We start from the raw sequence: 19,503 nt of genomic DNA, 5'->3' as shown, positions 1-19,503 counted from the left end.
TGGAGATCGGTGCTCTGTCATCGCGAGACGCAGGCAAGCTGTTCGCAAACTTGCTGCTCGGCAGTGACCACTTACAGCGGTTCCAGCTGGATACGGGTGCGTCTGCCAACATAATACCGCAGCACGTCTACAAAAAAGCTTGTGTGGACAGCAGCATGAAGAAGCTTAAGCGGTGTGATATATCGCTCGTCATGTTCAACAAAAGCACAACCAAAGTCGTTGGCAAAGCCGAGATAGACGTTCTGAACCCGAAGAATGGGTCAAGATATGTGGTGGAATTTTTGGTGGTACGCGAAGACTTCACCCCACTGCTTGGGCTGAACACACTGCAGACAATGGAGTTGATCGAAGTAAGGTCGGAGAACATCGACTACGTGAATGATTTAGATGTAAATGAGAGCAAAGAGACTGGCTTCTACAAAAATGAAGCAAGAGGAAACAGGGCTGTTGAGAAGAGCAGAGCTGCAAAAGCAGACCTGAAGGTACACAAGCAAGCGCTACCGGAAAGAAGCACAAACAAAGAAGCAGAGAAAAAAGACTTCTCAACAAATGATTTACATGCGCAGTACCGAGATATCTTCACTGGGGTCGGAAAGCTACCCGGAAAGCTTCATATCCAAACTGATGAGTCAGTGAGACCAGTACAACTAGCTGCAAGATCGGTTCCAGAAGCAATGAAGCAGGACATCAAGGACGAGCTGGACCGTTTGGTGAAAGACGGCATCATTTCGACGGTGTCAGAACCGACTGACTGGGTCTCCGCCATGGTAGCCGTAAGCAAGCCCACAAAAGGAATTCGGATCTGTATCGATCCACAGCCATTAAACACGGCCATCAAACGAAACCACTATCCGCTGCCCACGATAGAAGACTTGACTCCCGCACTAGCAAACGCTAAAGTGTTCACTGTCTGCGACGCCAAAAGTGGGTACTGGCATGTCGAGCTGGACACGGCCAGTAGCTACCTCACGACGTTCGCTACACCGTGGGGTAGGTATCGCTGGCGACGCATGCCGTTTGGCCTGTGTCTAGCGTCCGAAGAATTCCAGCGAAGACTCCATCAAGCTCTCGAAGGCTTGGAAGGCGTGATGGCAATAGCAGACGACATACTCGTCTACGGGATCGGTGCCTCTCACTCAGAAGCCGTGGAAGATCATGATAGAAAACTGTTATGTCTACTAGAAAGGTGCAGAAACGTAGGACTAAAACTGAACATGGAGAAAATGAAGCTCAGGCAGACTGAAGTGAAGTATATGGGCCACATCTTCACACCTAATGGCATGAAGGCAGATCCTGACAAGGTAAAGGCAGTCAAGAACATGCCTGCCCCAGAGGACCGCAAAGGTGTGCAAAGAGTGCTTGGCCTGGTGAACTATCTACAGCGGTTCGCCCCCAACCTCGCGGAAGCCTCTGCACCTCTCAGATCGCTTCTCAAGAAAGAAAATGCATTCATCTATGAGGAGGTACACAGGCGGTCATTGGAAAAAATCAAGGAGATCATAACTCAAGATCCCGTGTTGAAGTACTATGATGTCAAGAGAGAGGTTGTGGTACAGGTTGATGCATCCAGCCATGGGCTGGGAGCCTGTCTTATGCAAGACGGCCAGCCGGTAGCATATGCATCAAGGTCTCATCTCAATGAGACCGAAAAGAACTACGCTCAAATCGAAAAGGAGCTTTTGGCTATTGTGTATGGACTCAACAAGTTTGAACGCTTCACCCAAGGAAAGAAAACTAAGGTGGAGTCAGATCACAAACCTCTCGAGTCGATCATGAAAAAGCCGCTGGTGAGCGCACCAAAACGACTCCAAAGAATGATGCTCCAGCTGCAGAAGTATGATTTTGAAGTTGTCTACAAACGTGGCCAGGAGATGTACATAGCGGATGCTCTCAGCCGAGCACATGAGGCCGAGGCCACAGACGACAAACTCAGGGGTCATGTATGCCTCATAGAAGAAATTTCGTCAGACGAAGTGGAAATAAGAAACATGAATGCCTTGGAACACAGTCCGGTGTCAGACAGAACGACAAAGCTCATTCTACAAGCTACAGAAGAAGATCAAGAGATGCAAGAAATGATCAGAATGATCAAGAACGGTTGGCCCGGCAGCAAGAAGCAGCTATCTGACCAGCTGAGACCGTACTACAACGTCAAAGAAGAGCTTTCCACTAGGGATGGGCTTGTCCTGAGAGGCGAGCAGATCGTGATTCCAAGGTCCATCCGCCACATCTTGAAAGAGCGAGTGCATTCGGCACACATCGGACTGCAGGGATGCCTCAGAAGAGCTCGTGAGGCGATATACTGGCCAGGTATGACGGAGGAACTGAAGGAGCTGGTCACCAGGTGCAGTGTATGTCTGGAGTACGGTAGAAAACAACAACGGGAGACACTGAGCTCACAAGATATACCACAGCGACCATGGCAGTACATAGCTTGCGACATGATGGAGTTCAAGAACCACTCGTATCTGGTGACAGTTGATACATTCTCGGATTTCATTGAATGTGATAGGCTTAGTGACAAGAGAGGAAGTGAAGTGATAAGGATCTTAAAGTCCCAGATGGCAAGACACGGATTGCCCGAAAAAATGATGACGGACAACGGGCCGCCCTTCAATTCAGCTGAGTTCAGACAATTCGCTGAGAAGTTCGACTTCAGACATCAGACGAGCTCGCCAGGATATCCCCAGTCAAATGGCAAGGCGGAAAGTGCTGTGAAGATCCTCAAGAATCTCATGATAAAGGCAGAAGCGGACGGCCGAGATGCCTACTTGGCGCTGCTCGACTGGCGCAACACACCGACCGAAAGCATCGGTAGCTCACCGGCACAAAGATTGTTCGGTCGCCGCACACGCACACTGCTCCCAACTACAAAGTCACTTCTCAAACCCAAGACAGTGCGCGACGTCCCCAGCCGATTAGCTGATCGCCAGCAGAAGCAGGCCGTCTATTACAACAGAGGTGCAAAGGATCTTCCGATGCTCAGCGAAGGGGAGCATGTCTACATGGCCCCTGCACCAGGACGTAACCAGTGGAGGGCGGCTACCGTCAGCAAGTATCTGGGGAACAGATCATATCTCGTGAAGACTGACGATGACGGCGGCGTGTATCGCCGGAATAGACGTCACCTCCGCCGTGACCCGGGTCAGGACAAGCCTCCGTATCAAGAGGCCGGGTCACGACCGACCTTCGAAAGGGCTCGACCGGCACCGGACAGACCAGGAAGGGGTCCAGCGACACGCCAGTCATCTGATGATGAGTATATGTATATACCCGTCCCCAGTGTACCAAGACAAGTGGCTGCGACGCCACAACAGGCTCAACACAGAGAACAGGCGCAAGTGACTCGATCTCCATACCTACTCAGAAGCAGGAGGAGAGTCAACTGAGCATGTTTAGAAAAGGGAGGATGTGTCAATGAAGTGATGGTCCCATTGCGTACAGAGCACGCGACATAAGAAAATCTAAGTGTGTATTATTGGGCGATGTCGGGATAGATTAGTCAGAATACAGATATAGAGATCATGAATTGAGTACTTTGCTTACTTGAATATTAACTGAATAATATTACTTAGATAGTAATCACAGCTTTAACAGTAAACGTAACAGCCATGACGTCGGTGCCAGTGCGCTGCCAGCCAGACCGCGGCCCGTCCGCAGCGTCGGCGCTCACATCCACGGCTTCTTGGCGGGCTTCGCCGGCGAGGTCATACAGACCGACTGCCACCAGCGGACGGCAGTGGGGCTCCGGTCTGACCGCGCCCAGTGGCCCGGCCCATCAGGTCAGTCACAGTCAGCAGTCAGCACCGGGCGCAGAGCTGCTGTCGCGTCCCGCCGTGCTGGCCGCCAGCCGGCTCCGCTCCTGGGGTCGGCCGCGCCCGGAACTGGGCCGACCGAGGGGAACAGCGGGACGGCCACCTGTGCCCGGCCCGGGCCCGGTCGGCCCACCTGAGCCGCTGCGGCAGTGTCCCCATTACCGGCGCTGGTTACGGGCGGCGCCGCGGCGGCCGGCGACCCGCCCGCACCGCCATACCGTGCGCAGCCCGCAGTGCACGGGTGCACGCCGAGCCGCCGGCGCGGCGCGCGCTGCAGTCACGCGTGTCACAGATGTCCGCCGGCAGCCATCAAACCCGACCACTTCCGGAAACAGGCCCGTAAACGTCCCCATGTTGGCCCAGCAGTTTGACACGCTCGCACCTCAGCGTTTAGAAGCGAAAATGGCCGCTCCTTCCAACAATATTATATTTGTATCCAACTAGAGCAAGAATGCATCAAGCGACCTACATCTGCAAGAAAGAGAGTTAATAGCCCGTTCACTGGTTAGCATCTCTGCGCCAATAGAAACCACAACACTGCTCACGCTGCCAACTACACGCGGGCAGCCGGCCGCCAGTGTCTGCGTACCAGCACCACACCACTGCGTACTCCTCGCCGACCGTGTGGGTGGGGCTGCCTGCACCGTCACCCTGGCGGCGGCGCGCGCACAGTGCCGCCGCGCCGGCCCATCGGACTCCATCGCTCTCCGATCCAATATAGGGACGACGGCAGGGGGCGGCCGGCCCCGTCCGTCCGCCACAGACTGACCGCCGCCCCGGCACGGAGGGGCGCCACAGACAGCACCGAGACCCTCGGCAGCTACTCCGAGTGAGTGGCGCCGAGCGGGCCGCCCGGTTCGGCCGCGACACTGGGCGGCACCGGCCGAGCCGAGCTCGGGGCGCGGCGGCGCTCCGTGCCGCGGCGGCAACACCCTCGCCCAATAAGGTCCCAGATGACGTCATTAGCACTGACGACGCGACCTTGCAGCGTGCGCCAGCGGCCAGGGCGCGGTGAAACCTTACGTATGTAGGCACTCGCCACTTCTCGGCAGGGCGTGGATGCAAGGTGTGCCCGGGGCCGCACTGCAGAGCTGGGTCCGCGCTCCTCCGTGCGGCCGCCGGCCGGCCGACCGGTCAGTGGCGTAACGGAGGCCATCGGGAGCCGTCACACCAGCTCTATCAGCCCGCAGCACCCGAGCCCGGCCCACAACTAATCACCATTTACAATTAATGAGCGTCGTAATGAAACACGCGAGCTCGTTTCCAAACAGACAAACATCCTTCCGGGCGGCGCCGCCCACGTCGCTGTGTGTCTGTCTGTCGGCGACCCGCAGCTTCAGGGCCGCTGCAGCCGCCGCGGTCGGGCAGCTGCAGCCGCCGCGGTCGGGCAGCCGCGCCGGGTGCCGCTGGGTGCAGCTGGGTGCCGCCGGGTGCCGCTCAGGGTGCAGCTGCCGGCGCCACTGACACCGCCCAGTGACCGGGCGGTGACCGGGCCGGCCGTCAGCAGCCGCAGTGACCTATATCGTCCACCGGCCGAGAGGCCCGGCGCCGTCTGCCGTCTGCCGCGGGCAGCACGTGCATGGCGCCGCTGCTACCATGCACTGCGCGCCACTCGGTGGCGCAATGGAGCACCGACCGGCCCGACTCCAGTAGATATGTACCCCGCTCTAGACCGCACGGTCGGTCCCTGGCCAGTCTGACCCACGCCAGACCGGACCGGACCAAATGGATGGCGGACTATTTAGAAAAAAAAAATACATTTTGTACACAAACAAGCCATGCATATTACCCACACGCAAATATCCCGTGCGACATGCGGTGTCATGACCTGTTGGCTGCTAAGGACTAGCTGAGAGTGTATGCCAAATACCAGGCAGCTCTGCAATACCAAACCGGAGTCGCACAAAAGCAGTGCCCGTCCTGTAGGTAACTATGTTAGGCCAGCCGCTGTGAGTCGCTTTGACCTCGCTCCCTCAGCAGTGGAGCAGCAGACAGTTCGGATCTAGACATATCTTAGTCTCGTGCCGGCCCGCCGCGCGCTGATGTCATCGAGGACTTGGCACGCTATTGCCGAGGTTGGCACGTGGCACCACGAGCGCCAGGCCACCGGCAGAGGAGTTCCAGGTACCCACACGGGGCGCGGGGCCCACCGGCAGAGGGGTTCCAGGTACCCACACGGGGCGCGGCTCTCCGTCCCTGCAGCCGCGGAGTGCGGACCCGAGGCCGGCGCAGACTGCACGGCGCGCGCCCCTGACACTCACAGTAGGCACCCGAGCCACTGGCCCCGTCTGAGACCGACCAGCAGCCCCACCCGACCAGCAGTCCCACCCGACCAGCAGTCCAGCCGACCGCAGTCTCTGTCCGGTCTGAGGATCGCCGGCTAAACAAGGCGGCACGCAATACAGCCACTGCGCAGTGGCACGGTAGCTCGCGCTTCCATCGGCGGCCTTAACCCGCGAGTTGCTGGGGGGGGGGGCGTTAAACGCCCCCACTTTTTTCGCCGGGCCATAGCATAAAAACGGCGCGCCGCAGGCGCGCCAAATTTTGGGTACCTGTAGGGAATTGATTGAAGTTTATTGTGACAAAGTTTCAAAAAAATCGGTCCGAAAATTTTTGAGATATCGAGGTTTTAGTGACGTCATGATTTCTGAGTTTTCGACCAAAAACGGCATATGTTCAAAAAATCATATAAAATCACAGAATAGACATACAGACATGCCGTAAACGCCATTAGACTGCCAATACCATGGACAATCAAATGGCTATCTTTGATTATTGATTATCGTTCTGCATTTGCCAAAATCTTGAACTGAATCTTGGCAATTTCTCGCGACTACTTCACGACCATGATGCATACATTTCTTAAATTGAACTTTTTGAGCCAAACACGTACACATATGATAAAATGAATGTCACCATCGTGTTCTACGCCCCAAATTACCCATAAAACATGTGTCGCAGGCTGCGAATTTCAGTTTTGATTTTCGGGGATATGTGCCTACCCGGTTGACCTGACCTTGACCCTGACCTATGTTTGATTGACCCCTACATGGAGCTGACACTCTTGTAGGCCTTATATGATGGATTGTGCACCGTTTTGACAACGTTTATGACGAGAGGCGCCCATTGCGAAGCCCTGAAGTCCATGCTACTGAAAGCCCGATTTCAGGTGTTTGACCTGACCTTGACCCGACCTGTGACCTCAAAATTCAACTTTAAAGTACTCATCTGAAGCGTCTCGTCGCGCTCTTTCGTTTGCCGCCTCGTGCGTTTCGCTGCGCCTATTGGTTCTCGAGTTATCGGCTGGGGGCGTTTAACGCCCCCCCCCCCCCCCCCCAGCAAACGGTGGGTGGCGAAATACCCCAGCAACTGCCGGGTTAAAGGGACTATCCCACCTTTAACATGGGGTTTGAGTTGAGATAGCCAAGTTTGCGGCGAGGTTCAGAAACCACTATCTATCTAGGTTGCAACCCCCGCGGCCTCTTGGTGTTGAAGAAATTCGTTCCCTTCATTTGAAAATGGGCCTTGTGCAAGGCCCTATCTGCAACATGGAGCGACCGTTAGTGTGACGTCACCTCGCTTAGTCATTCTGATTTAAATGGGTTCGTTCGTTGAAAAATCGCATAAAACTTGGTCTGAACTTTGTTGTGGTGCCTACAGAGTAAAAAGAATCAGCTTTATGACAGTAATGTGGCCTGGGGAAGGAGGTAATTTTGGGCTGTGACGTCACATATTTGAAAGTTTGTGTTTGGAATATAGGAAGCCTAAGATGTTTAATGAAAAATAAATGCCAGAACCGTGTTCCTGGTCAGTGATCATCCAATCTATAAAGTCGGGCACAATTTAACTGGTTTTAACAACATTTTAGAAGGTGGGATAGTCCCTTTAACTGATCGACGCTTTAGTACGGAGTACATGACCAAAATTTGCAGTACATGGCGAGCCAAGGCCGTGTGAGCAGACAGCAGGCCTGCTGCAGAATCGAGTCGCTCCGTCTGCCGTCCAACCCCGCGTCACAAAGAACGCACCCACCCTCTCCACGGCTACAGCCTAAAAGAGCGAGCGGTCGCAATCCGCCGCCGCCCTCCTCCGCCGGTCAGCCGGCAACTCTTTCAGCGACGCCGGGCTGATTTATAGCATCAACACTCCACCGATCCGCACGTATCATCGCCGACGAGCAGTCGACACCGGCGCCGTGTCAGAATCAATAACCCCGCGCCACCCCGCGGCCAGCTCCCCGCAGCCAGCTCCGCGCAGCCAGCTCCCCGCAGCCAGCTCCCCGCAGCACAGCCCTCCCCGCAGCACAGCCCTGCCCTCCCCACAGCCAGCTCCCCGCAGCCCAGCCCTCCCCGCATCACAGCCCTCCCCGCAGCCAGCTCCCCGCAGCCAGCTCCCCGCAGCCAGCTCCCCACAGCCGTCCGCGGCACCAGCGCGGCGGCGGCGGCGGCTCCGCTGGCAGGATGTGGTAACGAGCGGCGCTCGTAACGCGCACTTTGGGCGCGCGCCGACACGGCCGTGCTAACTGGCCCCTTCCGGGCGGCGGCCATTAGCACCCATCAGCGGCATCATCGCAGGCCGACGGAGCCACGGACCGACGTCCGGACCGACAGGCCACGCCGCACCGGCGGACCGACGTCCGGACCGACAGGCCACGCCGCACCGGCGGACCGACGGACGGACCGACAGGCCACGCCGCACCGGCGGGCCGACGTCCGGACCGACAGGCCACGCCGCACCGGCGGACCGACGTCCGGACCGCAGTCAGATGTCGAACACAAACATTTTCAATCTTCCAAGACACTTATACGAACGTCACACTAAATCACGGTTCCATCCGTCGTCTCATTTTGACGCCAAGCAGTCCCAAAATCGTCCCATGACCGTACCTACACCTGCCATCACTGCTCCGACAGAGACCAGGAGACAGACCCACTGCTCCGACAGAGACCAGGAGACGGACCCACTGCTCCGACAGAGACAGGGAGACGGCCGTCGTTGCCCGGCCGGGCGACTCGCTCTCCGGGCCGGGAGGAAGATGGAGTCCCACTCTGCGTCCCGTCCCCACCGCGGCTATCTCACCCGGAGAGCGCCGCCTCCATCCAGCCCATCCAGCGCGGCGCATTGAGCGGCACCCCAGATGACCGTCCGGGCACCGCTGCCCGGCAGCATGACGGCACGAAGCGCGGCGCCTAACGGTACCGCTGCCGCGCCGGGCCGCCTCTGGCGCGGACAGAGCACACACCTACTGGGACCGGGAGGAAGCTACAAATCACGATGAGAGGTTCGAGAGATCATCCTGATTTGAGACCGGGGACGGAGATAGGAGCACGGAAAATGTACAAGCATGCACATTGCACAGCAGAGTGAGAGAGAAAAGGAAGGGAAAGGGAAAATGAGCACAGAGGGAGGAGAGAGAGAGAGAGAGAGAGAGAGAGAGAGAGAGAGAGAGAGAGAGAGAGAGAGAGAGATCGGCCACGGACTGCGCTGCAGCGTTCTGCCAGCATCGTACGGCACGGCCGGACTAGCCGGCGTATCCCGATCCGAAGTACCCCAGAATATCTCCTAAATCTCGGCTACGACCGGCCGGCTGCCGTCGCCGCGCTACCATTGTGAGCGCCGCCGCCGACGACGACAGAGGCCGTCGGCCTCCAACGAGCGCGACGACTTTGCGTCGGCCGGGCGCCGACTTGGAGCTCGCAGCACGTCGTGGCGGCGCGCGGCGACAAAGGCGGCCGGTGGTGCCGGCGGCTCGTGACTGGCTGTGGGAGGGAGGGCGGCGCCGACTGCCGCTGCAGGAGGGAGCGCGGCGCCGACTGCCGGGCGGACATGGGCCACCGGCAGCCGCAGCCACACCGTGTGCCGCGCGGGCAGAGACGGCGCGTGTGTGAAAATAGACCGGCCGGCGGCGGGCGGAGGCGCCCTGCTCGGCGGGGTGGCCGCGCAGGTGGCCGGCCGGCCGGCCCCGTGCCGAGCCCAGCCGCCGCCGCCGCTCCCGTTCAGTTCCTGGTCCTGTCCGCAACTCGTCAGTCACAGCCATGCACTGTACATACCGTGTGCATGTACACTGCGGCGGCGCAGCGCTCATGGTAACCGGTCTGAGCCACCCCACTCCCCAACGGGTGAGGCCGCCGAGACCGCACCTCCGCCGACTACTTGGTCGCCGGCACGGCAGCCCAGCCGCGTCGCAAATGTCACAGCGCGAGCCCCGTCTGACGGCCTCCCATCTGAATACCGGCCGGCAGGACCGGGGCGCCGCCGTGCCGGTCGCGCGGAGCCGCCCGGACCGGCCTCCTATCGCCGCCGAGTCGGCTATCGGCAGCCGTGACCGGCGGGCCGGAGAACATCAGCCCCGACACTCGGCTCGACGGTATTGGACACTTAGCCTCCTGGGGCGTGTGTCGATTTGTTGGCAGGGACACTGGCGGCCGCGGCAGAGACTAGCCTCGACAGGATCGGGGAGGGAGGAGGGGGCGGGTCGGTCACCTGACGCCCCCCCCCCCCCCCTCAGGCGTCTCAGGCGTCCGACGATAGGATTGGGTGAGGGTTAGGAAAAGGACGGGTCGGTCACCTGACGGCTGACGCCTCTCGAGCGTCACTGGTCACGGGTTCTGCTGGCAGAGGGCCGGCGTACCGAGCGACCCGCCGAGCCCGGCCCTACACCAGCGAGGTGTCAGCAGGGCACTCCAGACTATTCCCCGCCTCAGGTGTTGAGGAGCTCTGACCCCCGCATCGCTCCCACGTGCGGTGACCGCGGTGCCGATCCTCCGAGCCCGGCCCGGGACGGCGCGGCGCCGACCCTCCGCATCCGGTCCCCCAGACGAGGCCGACGGCGACCCCCGCCAGCGCTGAGCGGCTGACGGCGCACCCCCGTCGGACGTCGGTAGGTCGACCCCGACAGGCGCGGAGCGGACCGCGTCGCGGCTCGCCAGCTGTGCCGCCGTCCCGACCGCACCGCCGCGCGGCGGACCCTCATAGAGCAGCGGCGCCGTCAGAACGGAAGTGACCCCGAGGCGACCTCATGGCGTCCGTCCAGTTCCGCCCCCGATGGTGGCAGGTAGTGGAATGTCACGGCCGGTAAATGACGTCATGGTGCGGGCATGACGGATTCGTACGTGCAGTGATGTCACTGATACACAGCGGGGCGGGACCCCCGCCTTCCCGACGCCGGAAAACACGACCAGAAGCACGGAGCTGCTCGGAAACATGAAGAAACTGACTGAAAGACGGGGAAACTCGGAATCACTAAGGACTCACCGAATCCGGACAGAGACAATCGCTGGAGTCGCGCCCAGCAGCCGTAGCTGACCGTAGCGACCCCGGCTCAGTGGCCCGAGCCCGGTCCGACCCCGGCTCAGTGGCCCGAGCTCGGTCCGACCCCGGCTCAGTGGCCCGAGTCCGGTCCGACCCCGGCTCAGTGGCCCGCGGCAGGCTCACCAGTTTAACGTTCACCTAATTACTGAGCTGGTGCGCGCGTGACGACAAACACCCAAACAAACAGCCGCAGTCCTTGTTAGCTTCAGCGCGGTGCGGTCGCGCCGGTGAGAGTTCAGCGCGGGAGGAGCGCCATCGGCCCCGGCAAACAATACAGCGTCACAGCCGCACTATCAACAATCAATGGCATCCGCAAAGCCGTCAGTTGACAGGAAATAAGATTAAGTGCTCTCGAGCATCTACTCGGCAAATGAGGCCGTCTGATTGAGTGCAATCTGACGGGCACAATGGCGATTGCGGCCCGATTCAAAACACTCGAGTGAGATAGGTACATACGTATTAGGTAAGGTGGAGATGTGGCTGCGTCAGTGATGCCCGTCAGACAGCCCTACTGAGTGGATAGATACAGATTGGGGGACAAGGGAGGCAGGCAGGATGGCTGAGAATCATGGAACTGACGGACTGGACGGACTGACAGACTGGAGTCTGGACTGACAGAACAGACAGACTAGACTGACAGGTCTGACGCAGGACTGAACATTCACATATACATGCAACGTCCTTAGGTATGGCTTTTAAGTTTTAGGTTTATCTTAATTAGGTAGTCTCATGTATTTGACGTGGAATACCGAAAAACCATGTAATCATGGATGTTTCCGAAATATATGAGCATGAGTAGGTATGAGTATGAGGACAGACTGACAAACAGGACTGGACAGACCGACTCACTGACAGAACTGGACGACCGACTGACAGAACTGACTAGACATGACCCCAACGGCCCACACCTGAGCCGTAGACATCCAAACTTCACACCACCTGAACCTCCCCGCAGTCCGAGCACGACAGACACAGCCCCGTCAGCAGCCCCGGCGCCCTTGACAGGGCGCGCATCCCTCCCACCGGCCGCCCGGATCGGGAGCAGCCAGCACGGCGGCGCCCGGACTGCGACCCAAGGTCAAGCAACACTGGACAAGGCGCCACGCCGGAAGACGCGCCGCGCATCTCGCCTCCGGCGCGCCATTAGCGGCGACAGCTGGGACCGCCACACGGCTGTCGCGCGCGGCCGCGGGGCCGGGCCCGGCGGCGCGCCACCGGGCCGGGCACGGCGCACACGGCATGGCCGAGTGGCACTCGCTTTGTCCGGCGGTCCTCCGGGATCCCGGTATAGCTCGGAGTGCCGTCCCGGACCGTACGACCGGCTCGGGCGCGGAGCCCACAAACGCTGCCCGCTCGACCTCCAGCGTTTCAGCAACGGGAGGCCGATCGGCCGCCGCCGGCGCCGGGGTGCTCCCGGCCCGGCGCCGGGGTGCTCCCGGCCCGGCGCCGGGGTGCTCCCGGCCCGGCGCCGGGGTGCTCCCGGCCCGGCGCCGGGGTGCTCCCGGCCCGGCGCCGGGCACTGGCGAGCACCCCACGGGCGGAGCGGAGCGCAGCAGCGACGGCCGTTTGTTGTGACTGAGCGGTACTTCCCTAAACACGCCTGACACGTGGCAGCGTGCGTCCCGGCGCTCGTGCCTCGTTACGCGCCAAGCACAGTGCACCTTTGTCAGCAACAGTTCATGGAGCAGTGCAGACACTGGCTCCTCTGTTGTTTTAAAGTCATTTTTCCCAGGAAATTAGTTATGTATAGTCACTTCTCGGATTATTCTCTGGGATAATAATATCTAACTCACAAGTCCATATATTTCGGATGATGTTGCTCACCCTTGGTCACTGGACAAAATAAAAACCAGTTTTTACTTTGTCCGGCGGTTTTAATAAAAACCAGTTTAAATAAAAACCAGTTTTTATTTTGTCCAGTGACCAAGGGTGAGCAACATCATCCGAAATATATGGACTTGTGAGTTAGATATTATTATCCCAGAGAATAATCCGAGAAGTGACTATACATAACTGGCTCCTCTATTGTTAGATGCGGTGCAGCACTGTTTACATTATTTCGACAGTGGAATATTGACAACGCCTGGGCGCCAGTCCAGGCGGCGTCTCTCTGTTCGGAATTATTCTGCCTGGTCTATTTTACAATCGACCTTCCGACTTAAATAATTATCAACTACGCATTCCGCGTGCGTGCGTATACCTACGCATACGCGATGCGCGAATGCGCGTCGCGTATGCACATACTCGTATATGTGCTGATGCGTAAGAAATCTATAAGGAAATCACGCCAGCGCAGGCCAATGCATGTGTAAAGGTGAAATCGGCAGCCAGCAAAACCACCCCAGTGCCGGCGGCGCGATGCGGCCCAGTGTCGTGCCGGGCGGCAGGGCGACTTTCCTGCCAGACGGCGGAGCGGCGCGGCGCGCTGATTCAGACGCCGTAGGTGCAGTCAGTGTGACTGTGCGGGCCCATGGTGCCGGCTGGCCGGCCGGACCTGGCTGCGGGATCGTGTGAACCCGCCGCCGAGCCGGCGTCACACTCGGCGAATCCGGTCCGGGCACTCCGCACGGGTTTCACAATCGCCGACCTGTGGTAGCCACCGCGTGGCCAACAGAGCGGCCGCCGCTGCGAGCAGACCCGTCACCCGGCGCTCCAGAGGACCGGAGAGGAGCGGACCCGCTCCACCAGAGGACCCGACCCCGGAGATCCGGTCATGAGGACCCGGCCCCGGGCCGGATCCGGTTCGTTGCGCCAGAGATGCCGCACGGAGAGCGTCAGGGGCCGCCCTGCAAGGTCATGCGGCGGTGCGGCCGGAGCGGGTCAGCCCCGGCGGCGGGCCGGGCGTGTTGCCACATCGTCCGACATCCCGCCGGCCACGGGTCGTCACCGGCGGCCGTGGCACGCCACCAGCCGGCGGCGTTCTTTGTCCGCGCCGTCCGCCACAGCGGCTCGGCCGGACACTTTTTGCAGCCGATTGCACGATTGGCTACAGGTTATCGGTGGCTCGGCCCGGCTAATTCGCCGCTGACTCCCGGCGTCTCGGTCGGCGCCGGGTCGCCAGGCTACCACGCAGCCTTGCCTAGAGGCGAACAGGTGGAGCGGGCTTCCCATGATCCTGTTCGGGCCGCGCCGGCTCGACGAGCGCAGCTCCCTGCCGAGGCCGCCTCCTGCCAGCTCTGCGCGGGCTCATCGGACGGCCAGGCCGACCGGCGCACACTGGGCCGATCGCCAGGTCTAGCACGACATGGGTAAAAAAAACGAACTTTGTGGATGTGCAATGAAACCTATACCAATTTGTTCAAAAATGATCATACTACATTGCTGTTGTCTTTGTTTTCCAACGCAATTGCTATTTCATGGCGAAAACTCAGCTTAAACACGAACTTCGGAATCGTTTGGACCGAACTCGTCCCCCGCACTCTTCGACAACGTATCTTTGATCCACGAAAACAATCACAATTTGAAGAGGAATTCCACATTTATATACATCAAACGATAGCTCCGGGTCTGCAGAACACACATAACCACATGAAAATGACGAACTCTTACTTGGTTATGATGTATTGGCACCGCAAAGATTTAAAGACGAAAATATAATTTCACATAATTGATGTCACACACAAATAGACTTTTAAAAAAAGTACCGCGGAGTACCGCTTCGAAAATCTCGCTACATGTCAATGATTCATTGCACTACAAGATCCAACAGTCATTTTTTGCGACTTTTTGCGACTCTGGATGTAGCAGCCAAACATCAACTCGCGCCGGACCGGTGCTCGGCGTCAAACGCGCCGGGCCGGGAGATGTTGATTGAACACTCCCCTTCTAACTCGGCTCTTGGGCCACATAGCGACACGTAGTAAGTGGCATTCGAAAGAGCGCCCGAAATTCCATATGGAGTAATTAGTCATTTCTAGGTCAGGTCAAAGGTCACGTCACCAGAGGTCATCAAAGGTAAAATGTTGCATATATCAACATATCTCGAAAACCGGCCCTTACCTCGGGGACCAATAGAGCTACATCGTCGCGGAAAAGTGCATTCAATTGCTCTTTTAGCGCGGTCTTTCTGAAATAAGCCCTCACATTTGGCTTAACCCTCGCCCCTAGTGGTGTTTTTCCAGCCGCGAACGTATAGAAGGGGTCCGTTGGACCCCCCGCCGTTTCGCCCCTGATCGAGCTAGAGCTTCGCGGAAAAGACGAGCGTGTTGCCCGTGACAAGAGGAAGCTGATGCTACCCAATTGTAAGGTCCTAGGTCATCGGTTGACCTTCCAGGTCAGGTCAATGACCCAAAAGTCGGGAAAATCGGGACCTGTTAGAACGGCGTAAAGAGTGGCTGCTATGGTTTTTTGGGTGCTGATCACGAATATAATGTTATTTAGGATCATAGATGATGTCTTCATACATTTAGGCCAGGTCGGGTCAGGTCAGGTCAACCAGTAAGGGTTTTGCCGGGTATTTGCAGTAGGTGGCAACCGCCTCTGACAGCTTTGTAACATGTTACGAAGGCACCAAAGCTACATAGTAAATGTTCAAATGGTTGCTAGATTCGAATTCAGCTCCAAAAACTAGCCTAGAAACATGTAAAACTCGAAAAAGTGAACCAAGGTCATTAAAGGTCAATGACCTTACCTGACCTTCTGGTGACCTTGACACCCACCCTAATGCATGGGAGCAACATAATATCCCATGTTTGAACGCTTTAAACCAAGAAAAGACTGCAACCCCGCGGTTAATGCGAGCCGACATACGCTGAATCGCGATTCCGGTCAAACATGGTCTCGAAAGAAGGTCACAGGTCAAAGATCATTAAGGTCAGGGTCATGAAATTTTCAGGTTAACTGTAAAAGTAGTTCTCGCGAGGGTACTGAAAGTTTCGTCGCGATCGGCCGCTTTTTACGCGAAATACTCGCGAAAAACCAAGGGTTCCGTTCGAAGATTCAGGCCCCGTCGCGCTAGAATGGCATATCGGCCCACTGTGCGGCGGTCGGCAGCCCTGGCCCGATGTAGGCAGCTGCAGCAACTGGACCGTCAGACCGTCAGACGAGCTGTGGGCGGTGAGGAAGGTCCCGGTACTTCTGGCCGCGCACTGTGTTCAGCCGCTGACCACCGACCGTCACACTGTGCACCGCCTCCTCACGCCGTGCCGTGCCTCCGGCAGCAGGCCGAGCCCGGCCGCTGCCGCAGGGGCGTCTCGCCGAGTCGCCGCTCCGCTCTGCCGGCCGGGTCGTGCCTAGCAGGCCCACGCGGCGCTGCACGTGGCAGGTCGTGGCACGGCACCTGTGCTCTGTGTTCGACGCCCAAACGGTCCGCGCGGACCTGGCGTTCGCTCGCTCTCTACACCTGTCCCCTGCCACCTCTGTTGTATCTCCCCTCTGATCAATAGCGCTATGAGTAATAACTGGTGAACGGCGAGGGGGCCCGGCGCGCTCCCCCACCAAGACCGGTGCCGTGGGAAGGGGAGCGGAGCGGGCGCGCGCTGTCCCACTCAGCACTGCCGAGCCTCCCGCATCGCTCGCCGGAACTGTGGCACACTATTCGATCGGACAGTGAAGGCGCCAGGGCCAGCGAGGAGGAAAACGTCCACCGCACGTTATCACGCCATCTGCCGCGCCGGAGCAGGGATAATCACCCAGACACTGTCCAGTGGTAGGTATGCCCTCATCACGAAATGGCCTTGTGCGCCAGTTGCTCCAGGAAAATATCCGCACGGTTTTGCGATTCACTTTTGCGCGGATGAGTGATTCGATGTCGGAAAAGAGGTAGGGGAGAGTGAGGCAAAGCGGCCAACTTAACGCTTCTTGCGATTCCGACGCTTGATTTTTTAAAATTGGAAAGATACTTTCTATACCAATGTGATCCCTATTAAATTGCCTTTTATTTCAACTAAGTTTCACTTCCAAAGGCGTTCTTATATGGGAGATATTGGCAAAACTTTACACTTATGCACATCAGTGTGAGTTCTATCACATATATTCCGGTTTTCGCGAAACATCAAATACTTTTTGACAAAATCAAAACATATTTTTTGTAATTGTAAAAACATATTTAAAAAAATCAAAATTTCGGCAATGCGAGATAGCAATTTAATAGCAACGTGCATTTGTAAACCACTGATGCAAAGAAATCGGATCTAGCTGTAAACTAAGCTCTTGAGAGCGTTTGCCGTAATTCAATATTTTGCATCAAAGTCGGCCGACATGACGTCACTCTGACGTCATTTGCGGCCAAACTATAGTAGCTAGAAAGTTGAAATTTAACACAAGGTGTCAAATTGATGCCGCTGAAGGTACCGCAAGTTTCGTGTTGATCCGTCAAACGGTTAAGAAGATATTGCCGAAAAACTGGAGGGGGGTCTGTAGAGCCTTCCCCCCAGCCATGCGCGGGTTTAAGTGCGGCAGATATTGCGCGCAAACAGCATATATCACCACTGCTTCACATAGATGTTAGTATAAGATTTTAAAATCGCTAGACCTGTGCTGACGTCACAAATTCAGAACCGGTGCGTTGAAGTACAAGCCAGGGACCCAAATTTGGCTATCTTAACTCAAACTAATGTTAAGGTGGGATGGTCCATTTAACAATTTAACAAACGAAATTATACAACTAGCGCTAATACGCCTTCCGATCCCAATAAAACCACCTCCATTTCTAGAGGGTGCAGCTTCTTAGGCGTAAAATACTACCAAGCTGTAGAAAATCACGTTCCCGCCAACAGCTGCTCCGGACCCACCCGGGCAGAAGTATCCACTCATGAGTTGACGCTCCTAGAGCTGGTTGCGCCTTAGCCGCGAATATCCATGTCTCGGAGAGTTTGGACGGCGGGCAGCCAGTCAAGGTCAGTATGCGTGTAAGCAGAGTAAAAGCAATGTCGGAAAGGTTTAGCGGCGCGACTGGGACCGGCCGGCCTGTGGTAATACCGTGGTGTTCACTGTTCAGTCGTGCACCCGGCTCCAGTCACCGCCGCCAGGGCGGCTCACAGCGGACGGACTTATAGGGCCGGGCCAACGGCCGCCCGCCAGTGACCCGCCAGAGGCATGGGGTCAACGAAAAAAAAAATGGAAGCACTGAGTCCACAACAGGATATAGGTAAGTACACTTCTCATGATATCTATTGGCCTATTTTATTTGTAGACCTAGACACCGATGCTGGATGCGACAAATCAAAATGTGAAGGGGTTACAGAGGAAAGCCGTCGGCACCCCAAGGGGATACCTCTCCTCAACATCCCATATCCTGATCTGGGTTTGCCACCTATCGGACTCGCGAAACACAGCTGAAGCACAATGCCAAATCACATCACAATCTATGTCGCAGCACGGCACCCACCTGGCTGGGATCCAGCGCCGGTCACTCCGACTGGGACCGCCGGGTCGGCCGGTTCGTTCGGTCTCTGTTCGCTCGGTCACCGTAGGCCCAGCGGCCGGGCCGCCGCCACCACACGCACAGACACACCTGCAGCGTACCGCCCCTCCTCACTCCCACCAGTGACGCTCGCCGAGTGCGGCGCCGGCCGGCGCGCCGCCTGCTGCCGCCGCCGCCGCCGACCGGACGGCACACTTGGACCGATCTAATGTTGGCGACCTAATTGCGGCGCGCAGAGGGAGCCGACCTGGCCACGGCGCGCGTGACGCGCCGCTCTCAATCGTGGAATGCCATTGCGATCTCCTTGATTGCGATTTGAGTGGCCGCAGCGGCCAGCGGGGCAGCCACATCCGATCCACGGAGCGCTGGCCAGAAGATGAGCCGGTTGGCGTCTCTCCCGCTAGAGGGAAACGAGGTGGGCAGTCAGTGCGCTTGGCTCGCCGCTCGATACGCATCATCGTATGAAGGAACGGCCGCAGCGGGGTTCAGTGCATTTCGACTGCGTGAGGTTGGCGGGCCTGCAGGGGCTCCTCCAAGGAATTTTCAATCTCTCTAAGGCCAGAGGTCCAGTGTCCAGAAGCCAAACCTAAGGTACCCCCAAATCCAGTTTTCTCATCGGATATAGGCCACTTATGTTTTGTCACAGCCCTGATGCCATGATTTTTATTTTTCATTTTTGGAAAAAAAGAAATAAATAGTAGGCCACCTGACCCTAATGGTGGATCCAGGCCGGCAGGGTCACATTTGAGGTAAATATCCCCCGCAGCGTCCGAAATCGACGAAAATTTCCGGCTTTTCGACGTTCGAGAATGAAACAAAATGCCATTCCTAGAAAAAATGTATTTAGGGTAGGGTGGGGCAAAGCGCCCACCTTTGCCCCACCCTAAATTTTCAGCCTCAGTATCTCCTTATCTTACAAATTTGAAGAACAACCAGGTAGCTGATCTGGTAGCTCATTACCTTAGCTTTCTTCAAATAACACATCAGAAACGTGTGGCATGCACAGTATTTGAG

The 19,503-nt window shown here is 57.5% G+C and overlaps 1 protein-coding gene across 1 annotated transcript in view; it reads right to left on the bottom strand.

The window, feature by feature from the left end:
* The window catches only part of LOC122385086 (SH3 and multiple ankyrin repeat domains protein 3-like), an 89,803-nt gene extending 71,097 nt beyond the window's left edge, over positions 1–18,706 (bottom strand). Inside the window, exon 1 of the mRNA XM_043373090.1 lies at positions 18,454–18,706. The gene's annotated coding sequence lies outside the window, so the exon portion shown is untranslated. The remainder of the gene's footprint in view (positions 1–18,453) is intronic.
* Between the last annotated feature and the right edge of the window lie 797 nt (positions 18,707–19,503).

The sequence above is a fragment of the Amphibalanus amphitrite genome, unplaced genomic scaffold (assembly GCF_019059575.1).
Source record: "Amphibalanus amphitrite isolate SeventyFive unplaced genomic scaffold, NRLGWU_Aamphi_draft 000207F_arrow, whole genome shotgun sequence".
Taxonomy (NCBI): domain Eukaryota; kingdom Metazoa; phylum Arthropoda; class Thecostraca; order Balanomorpha; family Balanidae; genus Amphibalanus; species Amphibalanus amphitrite.
The sequence above is the reverse complement of the archived record's forward strand: the minus strand, read 5'-3'. Positions and strand labels throughout refer to the sequence as shown.